This window comes from Acomys russatus, chromosome 3 (assembly GCF_903995435.1).
Source record: "Acomys russatus chromosome 3, mAcoRus1.1, whole genome shotgun sequence".
Lineage (NCBI taxonomy): Eukaryota > Metazoa > Chordata > Mammalia > Rodentia > Muridae > Acomys > Acomys russatus.
Genome location: NC_067139.1, coordinates 82,248,909 through 82,259,792, shown reverse-complemented (window position 1 = coordinate 82,259,792; position 10,884 = coordinate 82,248,909). Strand labels below are relative to the sequence as shown.

General features: G+C 43.9%; 1 pseudogene; it reads right to left on the bottom strand.

The window, feature by feature from the left end:
- Positions 1-6,605: 6,605 nt before the first annotated feature.
- On the bottom strand, positions 6,606-6,715 carry LOC127187293 (uncharacterized; annotated as a pseudogene).
- Positions 6,716-10,884: the final 4,169 nt, after the last annotated feature.

The following is a 10,884-nucleotide window of genomic DNA, read 5'->3' as shown; positions in this document are numbered from 1 at the left end:
CCCGCCACATAATAATCAAAACACAAAACATGCAGAACAAGGAAAAAATATTAAAAGCTGCAAGGGAAAAGGGCCAAATAACATTTAATGGTAAACCTATCAGAATTACACCTGACTTCTCAGCAGAGACCATAAAAGCCAGAAGGGCCTGGACAGAGATCCTGCAAACCCTAAGAGAACACAGATGCCAGGCCAGACTACTTTACCCAGCAAAATTATCAATAACCATTGATGGAGAAAACAAAATATTCCATGACAAAAACAAATTCAAACAGTACCTATCCACAAACCCAGCTTTACAGAAGGTACTAGAAGGAAAACTCCATCCCAAAGGGTCAAGCTACAACCAAAACTACCCAGGAAATAGATAACTATCCCATGGCAAAAACACAACTACACAAAAGCTCGACTGGAAACAACATCAAAATTAAGACTCTTAACAGTCACTGGTCATTAATATCTCTCAACATCAATGGCCTCAATTCTCCAATAAAAAGACACAGACTAACTGAATGGGTGCATAAACAAGACCCAACATTCTTCTGCATCCAAGAAACACATCTCACCCATAATGAAAGGCATTACCTCAGGGTAAAAGGTTGGAAAAAAATATTCCAAGCAAATGGTCACAAGAAGCAAGCAGGTGTAGCCATTTTAGTATCGAACAAAATAGACTTTCAACCAAAATTAATCAAAAGGGATGAGGAAGGACACTTCATACTCATCAAAGGTAAAGTCAACCAAGATGACATCACAATTCTGAACATCTATGCTCCCAATACAAGGGCACCCACATATGTAAAAGATCTCCTAAAAAAGCTTAAACCACACATCGATCCCCACACAATAATAGTGGGAGACTTCAACACCCCACTCTCACTGAAGGATAAGTCATTGAAACAGAAACTAAGCCGAGAAATAACATCATTAACCAATGCCATGGGTCAAATGGATCTAACAGATATCTATAGAACCTTTCACCCAAACAAGAAAGAATACACCTTCTTCTCTGCACCCCATGGAACCTTCTCCAAAATTGATCACATCGTAGGTCACAAAGCAAGCCTCAACAGATACAAGAGGATTGAAATAATACCTTGTATCCTATCAGATCACCATGCTCTTAGGCTGCAATTCAACAACAACAGAAATAACAAAAAGCCTACACGTTTGTGGAAACTAAACAACTCTCTGCTAAATGACACCTGGGTCAGGGAAGAAATAAAGAAAGAAATCAAGGAGTTTCTGAAATTCAATGAAAATGAAGAAACAACATACCCAAATTTGTGGGATACATTGAAAGCAGTGCTAAGAGGAAAATTCATAGCACTAAGTGCCTTTAAAAAGAAATTGGAAACATCGCACATAAGCATCTTAACAACACAACTGGAAGCCCTAGAAAAAAAAGAAGCAGAAACACCCAAGAGGAGTAGACGCCTGGAAATAATCAAACTCAGGGCTGAAATTAACAAATTAGAAACTAAGAAAACAGTCCAAAGAATCAACAAAACCAAAAGCTGGTTCTTTGAGAAAATCAACAAGATAGACAGACCATTAGCCAAACTAACTAAAAGGCAGAGAGACAGTATTGAAATCAACAAAATCAGAAATGAAAAGGGAGACATAACAACAGACACTGAAGAAATTCAAAGAATCATAAGATCCTACTTTGAAGGCATATACGCCACAAAATTTGAAAATCTAAGGGAAATGGACGATTTTCTTGATCAAGTTCACTTGCAAAGTTGAATGAAGAACAGATAAACAAGTTAAATAGTCCCATTTCCCCTACAGAAATAGAAGCAATCATCGATGGTCTCCCAACCAAAAAAAGCCCAGGGCCAGATGGTTTCAGTGCAGAATTCTACCAGACCTTTAAGGGCGAGCTAATACCGATACTCTTCAAGCTACTGCAAAAGATAGAAATGGATGGAAAATTACCAAATTCATTCTATGAGGCCATAGTCTCATTGATACCTAAACCTCACAAAGACTCAACAAAGAAAGAGAATTTCAGACCAATTTCTCTTATGAACATAGATGCAAAAATACTAAATAAAATACTTGCAAAACGAATACAGGAGCACATCAAAGATATCATTCATCATGACCAAGTAGGCTTCATTCCAGGCATGCAGGGATGGTTTAATATACGGAAATCCATCAATGTAATCCACCATATAAACAAACTGAAAATAAAAAACCACATGATCATCTCCTTGGATGCAGAGAAAGCATTTGATAAAATTCAACACCCATTCATGTTTAAAGTTTTAGAGAGATCGGGGATACAAGGCACTTTCCTCAACATAATAAAGGCTATATACAGCAAGCCAATAGCCAAAATCAAAGTAAATGGTGAGATACTCAAGGAAATTCCTCTAAAATCGGGAACAAGGCAAGGCTGCCCACTCTCTCCATATCTCTTCAATATAGTACTCGAAGTTCTAGCCAGAGCAATAAGACAACAAAAGGAGATCAAGGGTATCCAAATGGGAAAGGAGGAAGTCAAATTATCCCTCTTTGCAGATGATATGATAGTGTACATAAGTGACCCTCAAAACTCCACCAGAGAACTCCTAAAGCTGATAAACACCTTCAGCAAATTGGCTGGATACAAAATTAACTCAAAAAAGTGTGTAGCCTTCCTATACACAAATGACAAGCTTGCAGAGGAAGAAATTAGGAAAACCACACCCTTCACATTAGCCACAAGCAATATAAAATATCTAGGAGTTACCCTAACTAAGCAAGTGAAGGACTTGTATGAAAAAAATTTCAAAACTCTGAAGAAAGAGATTGAAGATGACCTGAGAAGATGGCGTGATCTTCCTTGCTCATGGATCGGGAGAATTAACATAGTAAAAATGGCCATCCTACCAAAAGCAATCTACAGATTCAATGCAATCCCTATCAAAATAACTACACAATTTTTTAAAGACATTGAAAGTTCAATTCTGAACTTCATATGGAAAAACAAAAAACCCAGAATAGCTAAAACAATCTTGTACAATAAAAGGTGCTCCGGAGGAATCTCCATACCTGATCTCAAACTGTACTATAAAGCAATAGTACTTAAAACAGCATGGTACTGGCACAGCAACAGGCTGGTTGATCAGTGGAATCGAATCGAAGACCCAGATATGAATCCACACACATATGGTCACTTGATTTTTGACAAAGAAGCCAAATCCATTCAATGAAAAAAGGATAGCATCTTCAACAAATGGTGCTGGTCTAACTGGAGGTCTATGTGTAAAAAAAAGGAAACTGGACCCATATTTGTCACCTTGCACAAAACTCAAATCCAAGTGGATTAAAGACCTCAACATAAAACCAGAGACACTAAGCCACTTAGAAGAAAAAGTGGGAAAGAGCCTGGAACATATTGGCACAGGAGACAACTTCCTGAACAGAACACCAACGGCCCAGGCCTTAATGTCAACCATTAATAAATGGGACCTCATGAGGCTGAGAAGCTTCTGCAAGGCAGGAGACACTGTCAAGAGAACAAAGCGACAGCCTACAGACTGGGAAAAAATCTTCACCAACCCTACATCTGACAAAGGTCTAATATCCAAAATATATAAAGAACTCAAGAAATTAAACACCACCAAACCGAATAACCCAATTGAGAAATGGGGCTTGGAACTAAACAGAGAATTCTCAACAGAGGAGTATCAAATGGCTGAGAAACACTTAAAGAAATGCTCAACCTCCTTAGTCATCAGGGAAATGCAAATCAAAACAACTCTGAGATTCCATCTTACACCCATCAGAATGGCTAAGATCAAAAATTCAAGCGACACCACATGCTGGCGAGGATGTGGGGAGAGAGGAACACTCCTTCATTGCTGGTGGGAATGCAAACTAGTACAGCCACTTTGGAAATCTATCTGGTGCTATCTCAGAAAAATGGGAATAGGGCTTCCTCAAGACCCAGCTATTCCACTCCTTGGAATATACCCAGAAGATGCTCCAGCACACAACAAGAAACTTTGCTCAACCATGTTCATAGCAGCCTTATTCATAATAGCCAGAACATGGAAACAGCCTAAGTGTCCCTCAGTAGAAGAGTGGATAAAGAAACTGTGGTACATATACACTATGGAATACTACTCAGCTATTAAAAACAAGGAATTCCCGAAATTTGTGGATAAATGGATTGAGCTAGAAATGATCATAATGAGTGAGTTAACCCAGAAGCAGAAAGACTCAAATGGTATATACTCACTTATATCTGCATACTAGCCCAAGGGGCATGTCCCACGAAAGCCTTCACTTACCAGGAAACTGGGACAGAGGGGAAGGCATCCTATTGGGACTCTAAATGAGAGACGCATGGGAGAACAGCAAAATAAAAGGATCCAGGGGGTCCTAGAAATCTACAAGTAGAACAATATGATAGGCAGATTTGGGCCCAGGGGTCCCGCTCAAACTAAGGCACCAGCCAAGGACAATACAGGAGGTAAACTTTAAACCCCTTTCCAGATCTAGCCAATGGTCAGAATATTCTCCACAGTTGAGTGGAGAGTGTGATACGACTTTCTCATGTACTCTGGTGCCTCACATTTGACCATGTCCCCTGGAGGGGGAGACCTGGTGGCACTCAGAGGAAGGACAGCAAGTAGCCAAGAAGAGACTTGATACCCTATGAGAATATATAGGGGGACGTAATCCCCCTCAGGAACAGTCATAGGGGAGGGGAATAATGGGAAAATGGGGGGGGGGGAGGAATGGGAGGATACAAGGGATGGGATAAACATTGAGATGTAACAAGAATAAATTAATAAAAAAAAAAAAAAAAAGTAAATGTGCATAAAACTGCCAAAGAGAAATATGCTACTTTGTAAGCTAATTTTTAAAACTTAGGAAACAGATATTTATTGAAAGCTTTTGAAAACATTTTTGTGAATGTCACATCATGCACCCCAACCCCACACATATCCCATCCTTTCATACCCATCACCCACCCTTGTAACCTCCTTCCCACTAACAGAAAAAAAACTCATTGTGGAAGCTGTAGTGTATCACTGTGTGTGTCCCACACTATACACTTTTGTCCACAGTTCTTTGCTTGCAAATGTTCATTGCAATGATATATTGGTCTGGTATGAGGCCTCTGGTTTCTGCTACTTCATTAATAATAGAACCTTACTGGAACTCCTCTCTGATATGCTGTTGTTGCCCTGTGTCATGGAGATCTCATAGTTTGGGATCTGTAGTGCCATCACCTTCATGGACTCCAGCAGTTCATTCAGTGGGGTAGATGTTGGGGTGGGACAGTTCACAGCCCTGGATCTGGTCCTGAGAGGTAACTAAGCTGATCAGCCCACTGGCTCTCCCAATCTCACACCTTTGGGACTGGCTCATCCACAACCCTGACAGCTAGCACCATCTCTATCCAGCTGCCCAGGTGAGATACCGGGCCCCATCTCCTGATTGTTGTACTCAGTGAGGAACATGGCCAGTTCTCCCACTCTCCTTACCCTGAGGCCAGCACTCTTGCTGGCCATAGATGGTGAGGGATGATAGAGGAGGGAAGGGGACCTCTCACTCACTGAAGCCACCCCACAACAGACAAAGACAGGGCTGGCTTTCCCACACTCATGTCCTCACTGCTGGCTTACCTGCAAGCCCCACATTCAGGACCAACTCTACTTTGCTCTCCAGATGAGGTTCAGGACCTGCTCTCTCAAGTGCTGCAGCAGGGTAGGGTCAGGAACAGCTCTCCTGCTCTCATGACTTCAGGGCCAGATCTCCTGCCTGCCACAGTTGGTGAGGGGGTAAGAGAGAGCAGGGCATCTCTTCCTTGTTCACACCACCATAACAGAGATAAATGGTAGGGCCAGCTCTCGCTCGATTGTATCCTCTGGGCTGGCACACCCACAACTCCTGCAATGTGCAGGGCTCCTCTCCTGAGTACTATAGCTGGCTAGGGGCAGTGTCAGCTCTTCCATGATGCCCAGGTGAATGGTGGGGCCTCTTCTGCAGAGCCTTCAGACATTAACATGTTCCCAGGAGTCTGCCCATACCAGGGAGTCTGGCTCTACTTTGGTGGTAATAGACCCCCACTGCAGACATGGCTCCCAATGGCAGCAAAGTCCAGAACCCAACCATGGTCCCAGGTGGCATCACTGGCTACTCATGTCAGTCAGTTCCTCACTACCCTTGAGTCTCCAGTTCTGCCTCTCTTCATTGTGCTTGTATCCTTCTTTTTCTCTTCCTCTCCCATTTCTCTACCATTTACTGGCTTCTCTTACTGGTGCCTGGGGTCTCTGAGTGTCTAGGGTCATCTCAGGAGTGGTCTCTGGATTGTTATGCCCCACTCATGCCTTGTGGCACTGGGCAGGGATCATCTTAGGCTAGCTCCTGTCCAGCCCCATGGTGCCAGACTGGTGGTTGTCCAGAGCTTGCCCTTCACCCAGCTAGCCTGAGTGATGCCATGTGAGGGTCATCTGTCTTGGACTTAGTCCTGGCAAGGGCCCATATTCCAGGCAGGAATCTTCTAGACTATAGCTTTCTCCCCATGGCGCAAGACCATCTGGGCCTGCCTGGACCCATGGTCATCTCAGGCACAAGTTTGCTTTTGGTTTTTTTCACAGAATGTTAGGCTACTAATTATCCAGGTGTTCATAAGTCAGAACACTGAGCATAGGCATAGTGTCTTTCTGCCACGTATTGTCATGAAGTATTTTTAAAAGGAAGGAACAGAGCTGTAAGTGATGGTGATCTTTATGACATGGCATGTGGTGAGTTTCATGGCCATGTTCTTGTCTTCCAACTCACCAACATATGCATATTAAGAGTGTGTGCACTGTTGTATAACCTTCAGTATGTGAGAAAACTGAAAATTCTTCAACCAAACCATCAGTGTAGTGGATGTAAACATTTGTTATACCAAGTGTGGGAGGTGAAACAGACTTATGTGAGGATGTGCAGTGTTTCTTCACTGGAAACAGACCTGTAAGAGTATACATGGTGTTTGTCCACTGGAAGAGGAACTTCCTCTTTTAGACCCACGGTTTTTGCCAACTGATAAATATCCTAGCACAGACTCTGAAGGGAGATATGCACATGAGCCCAAAACCAGGGGCTTGGTTGTTTGGTTTTGGCATCGCTTCCTATGTTTTGGCTGTTCTTCGCTGTGCTTTGAGTCTCTCATAGAAAGAAACATTCCAGAGAACATGCCAAGGATCCAGGTTCGAGCTGCTCATCCAGCTGATCCAGTTGCAGTCACCTTTGCTGAATGCTGGTTTGCTGGGTTATGGGTTCTGAGATCCTGACATTGAAGCATGGAATCACTCAAAGGAACTAAGTCTAAAAAGTCTACTTCTCCTGTTCCCATTAACCTCTTTTCTCTCTTATCTATGGTAGGTACATTGGAAGGGAGGTATAAGCATTAAAGAACCCCAAGTAAAGTAGGTTTAAAAAGTTCAAAGACTACACTTCAGAATTACTTAATTTCAAGATATTAAAATACTTTCCCTCCCTCCTACTTTTGGGAAAAGAGCTACCTTCTTGGTGGTGATTTTTAGGTCATAACAGATGGCAGTTCCTTTGTTCATCCTAGCTTAATGCCTGGCATGGTGCCCAAATCAGTTTTATTCCTAAGATGCATAAAAATCAAATCATCAAATAAAATAAAATCCAAGCAGCGCAGAACTGGAAAAGGCATGCAGAGAATTGTGTTCCCACACACCAAGTGGTGAGGGCGAGGAAAGATGCCCACAAACCTGCCCTCTGCCCTCTTCTGTGAGTAGGCAACCCCTCCATGGGGGTTTGGTGAATTCCCAGCCCAAGAAGCTGCTGAGATCCATGTCTCAGTCCCTGGCTACTTGGCAGCTGGGGTTGATGTCTATGTTTATAGCTCACGTAACCACTAAAGAACACAGGAATGTCCCTGGTCTGTGCAGCCAACAGGGATCACATGGATATTCAGAGCCTAGGCGGACCTTGCTCTGCCAGTCACTGGCTGCAGCATTCTCAGGAATGGGCCCTGCCCCTCACCTAGGCAGCGCAGTGGAGCTAGTCATGATGGTAGGGGTGTGAGTAAGCTGCCCAGAGGGCATGAGTGGGGGAAAGCTGCCTCAGAGATGATGACCTCACCACCACCACCCAGCCACCCCCAGACACCTGCAGGACTTGGGAGTGTGGGCCCTGCACCTTGCCTAGACAACACTAAGGAGCTGACTCTGGTGATGGGTGCACAGGTTAACCACCTCCAAGGGCAAGAACACAGGACAGTTTGACTTTATGCTCATCTTCCATGTGATAGTGGGGATGGGAGGGTGGGTGGGCCCATGGGCCCTCCCCACCACCCACTTCTTGCCAACTGCTGTACAGGTGCACTAGTGATGCCCTCCCCACCCCCTTGCCCTAGCCACCTGTCATAGTCAGGAGAACAGGCTGCTAAGGGCATGAGCATGGAACAGATGGCTGCTGACCCCTCACTGGCTGTAGCTCTCAGGTCAGCTGCCCCTGTACCTCACTTGGGCAATACAGTGGAGCAGGACTTGATAGTGAAGGACTGGCTGAACCCTCCTGAGGGCATGAGTGCAGGAAAATTGACCTTGCCTCCTGTCAATGGCATCATTGTGTGACCTAACCAGAGAAGTACTGGAGAGCTGGCCCTGGTGGTGCAGATAAGGAAGAGTGTGCTCACTGGCCATCTCAGCTGCCACCAAGGCCCAGATCCGGGTTCTGAGTTAGTCCACCCCATATGTCATCTGAGAATGAATGGGATGTATGAAGGGGCCAGCCCAGCTGACCCAAAGTGGCAAGATCTCTGAGATAGGGCAGTCTCAGGCAGGAAGAGCATCCAGCATAGATGGTATCAAAAGAGCCACAGATCTCAAGCCAGACAAATGTCTCCTTGCAATGAATATTTTAAAATACAGATGTGTAGACAGAAAATTGTATTGTGAAACACAGTGGCATATTACACTGTCTACTACCAGATTTTTCTATGGTTTCTCTGTCTCTGTCTGTCTGTCTTTCTCTCTCTCTCTCTCTTTCTCTCTCTCTCTCTCTCTCTCTCTCTCTCTCTCTCTCTCTCTCTCTCTCTCTCTCTCACTCTGTGTGTGTGTGTCTCTGTGTGTGTGTGTGTGTGTGTGTGTGTGTGTGTTTTATGAGAAATGTTGCAAGGATGATTGAATATGAGGAGAGGGGGAAATGGGAGGCACTTGAATGCATTATGTGAAACTCACAAGGAATCAAAAGAAAATTTTAATACTTTACCAATAGATGAAGCCCCCTGTACTCCTGGTTTTAATTTCCACTGCATATGGAATAGAAATATAATTTCTCCACTGTGTGCTGTTTGCCCTCTCTCGGGCCTTGGAGGGCACAGTAGGTTTGGGTGCAGGATGCAGGTGCCTAGAGAGCACTGTGTGCTCACTGCACAGAGGTACACAGCTGAGTCGCTGGGCTGGGAGTCTCTGATGTGCAGGGAAACATGCAGGCTGGCTTTATTGAGGTGAACTGTGAATCTGCCTTCTTCCTTGTCACCATTGGAGAAGATGGACATTAGTAGCTTGGGGCCTTGCCTGGGATGCTGTCTGTACCACCAGAAGGACCATGAATTAGAATCACTGAAAGTGCAGTTGAGAGAGGCCATGGCTCCCTCTGGGACACTGAGGGATTCTGGGTTCTGTTGCACCTCCTGCTGGCAGCTCACCCCTGTGCAGAAAGACAAAGGTCAGACAAACAGGCCTGGATGCACATGGATGCTAACACGTCAGAATGCTTTTTCATGTGCCCCCCCCCAACATGAGATTAAAAGTATTTGTGTTTCTACAATTAGCCTGGAAGAGAAAAAAACTTTACATATCACACCTGGATCCTGAAGACATTCCCACACTTACAGTTTAACTGAAGCCACAGGACCACTAGTGACACACTCAAGGATGTCATACTGTCTTCTTCCCTGTCAATGAGGACTGAGACTCTCAACCCTAAGTTAAAACTAGAAAAGACTCCCCACCATCTGAGCAGCACCAAGCCTTTCCCCCAGCCCTTTCTCCACCCCTTCCTCCTCTTCCTGCACCCTCCTTCTTCCCCTCACTCCACCTCCTTCTCTCCCACTTGAGACCTTTGTTCAGGACTCCTGAGAAAACACTGCCACCTTGTGGACTCCTGATACCAAAGAAATAGCCAATCTTCAGACTCTTCTAGCTTAACTGTTCAAAAGTAAAGCACTTGAGAATTTAGTTGGAGTATTGAGAGACATCTGCTGCAAGTCAGGATGAGGGTGTGAGCAGGTGTGTACACACTCAGCAGATGTTGTCTTCTTTCTTGTTAGGAACAAGTATCACACACAGGCTGTCGCACAAAAGTCGGCCATAGAAATCTGAGTAGGTATTTTGTATAGCATAACTCTAATCCTTGTCACACCACACACCCTCATTCAAACCCATCTTCAAGTTTTTATGTGATATAATTTCTTAGATTTTTATTGATTCTTTGTTAGTTTCACATCATGTACTCTAATCCTGCTCATATAGTATCCTTTCATATCCGCCTTCCACTCTTGCAAACTCCCTGCCACACACAAAAAAATGAATAAATAAATAAATAAATAATATACAAAGCAAAACCTAAACTTATTGCAGTGTCGGTATACTGTGGGACACACTGTGACACGGCTTTACTCTACAGATGGTCTGGACTGATTGTTTGTCAGAACCTAGAAAGGCCTGAAATTTGTCACTGGATTTGGAGTCAGGAACGCACTTATGTCCAAACAGAACTTAACATGGGTTGGTGCAGGAGAGATGGAGCTGTGTTCAGGCCCTAAACTCTAAATAAAACCTAGAAAATTGTTCATTTGTGTAATTTTTAAATTCTCTTCTCTTGAATAAGGTCCTGTTATGTAGGGATTGG